Genomic DNA, 1,565 nt, shown 5'->3' on the forward strand with positions numbered 1-1,565 from the left:
TGTCGAGTTCTTAGCCAAGGTCCCTGAATGTCAGGACAACTGACATTGCTGTCAGAGAAGCACAGGGTCTAACGGCAGGGCCCGCACACCGTTTCACTTGCCCGCCCATGTGGTGTCATTTTGGCTGTTTGGCTTCACACTGGACCGCAGAGTCCTGATGCTGAAGAAGAGGAGGAAGAACGGCCATGCCCTAGGGGCACCGCCCTGGGCCTGCCTGGCGGACACACCTCCCAGCGGGTGCAGCCCGGAAAGGCCCCAGGCCCGAGTGGGCATCTGCCGAAGCCAGAAGGGTACAAGGGGACACGGCAGGCGTGTGGGCTGGTGGCTGCACACATCATGGGTTAAACCCGCTGAGATGCTAAGACAGCTCCTGGAGATCAAGAGGTCTTCCTCTCTCCCCAAATGTACAGATGAGGAAACTGAGGGGTCAGGGACAAAGCTGTCTCTCTCTCCTCTTTTCCAGGAGTAATGACTCAGGGGAATCCGGCGCTGCCGCAGACACGAGCCAGGCGGCCAGGCCTCCCTTGGCTGCCCCTCATCCATGGAGCGGCTGGCATCCCAGCTCTGCCCGCCTCCTTCGAGATGTCATCCCAGCCTGGCCTTGCCTTATTCTGATTTCCCAGGGCTGAGAAGGAAACCTCCGGCCAGAAGGCAGCCCACAGCCTCATGCTGGTTCTCAGCATCCCTCAGCCCCATTCCGGGGCTGAGCCCCAGCTCACAGACTACCGGCCTGGGAGTCCCTGTGTGCTCCCCCCTGCCTCCCTCTCCCCACAGCAGCAAGGAATCCAGGAACCGACGGGCCTCCTCGTTCACACTCAACTGAGGCTCCAGAACTCAGCGCATCTGAGCCCACTCGGGCTCTGCCACAACGTTATCGGGTGACTACCAGGAAAGTACTGCCTCGGTTTCCCTAGCTATCACATGGGAACGGTCTCCTCTGACTCTGAGACTGGCGTAAGGACAAAACGAATTCCATGACGGGGATGCTTGTGGCCTTTCCTGCCCAGGAAAGCACACTGGGCCTAATGACAGCACCCCCTCCCAACCCTCCCCCAATGTCCTGGCTCCACCTCTTCCAGGCACCAAGGCTCAAATGCTATTACTATTAGCCAGAATCTGATATGTGAGAACGAGAGAACACAGTGCAGGGGGGACCCGGGGGTTGGAGGTGCTTACGGTGCTGTCTGCTGGACCTTAAAACCCCTCTCCCCTGTGGCGGCAGGAGGTGGCCCCGGGGACCAAGCCGTGCCCGGCCCTCGATGGGCCCCTTCGCTTCTTTCGCGGGAAGCAGGGGTGCCAGCGGAGACACTTGGGTACAACCCTCCCCCAGCCCAGGCCCAGCCTAGGTCAGGGCCCCCCCACCACCACATTCCTGCTCCCCACGCTCGGGGGCCCCCGCACAGCAGGGCTGTTGGGGTTCGGGGCTGCAAGGGGCATCCAGACAGGGGCTTTGGCAGGCAGAGCGGGCAAAGGCTTGCAGGTGGGAAGAAGGCGAGCGGGGGCGGCGGAGGTGGAGGGAGACGCCGGGCAGGCCGCGGCCCCTCCCCGCTCCCTCCCTGCGCGCC

This window comes from Pteropus vampyrus, unplaced genomic scaffold (genome assembly GCF_000151845.1).
Source record: "Pteropus vampyrus isolate Shadow unplaced genomic scaffold, Pvam_2.0 Scaffold275, whole genome shotgun sequence".
NCBI classification, from domain to species: domain Eukaryota; kingdom Metazoa; phylum Chordata; class Mammalia; order Chiroptera; family Pteropodidae; genus Pteropus; species Pteropus vampyrus.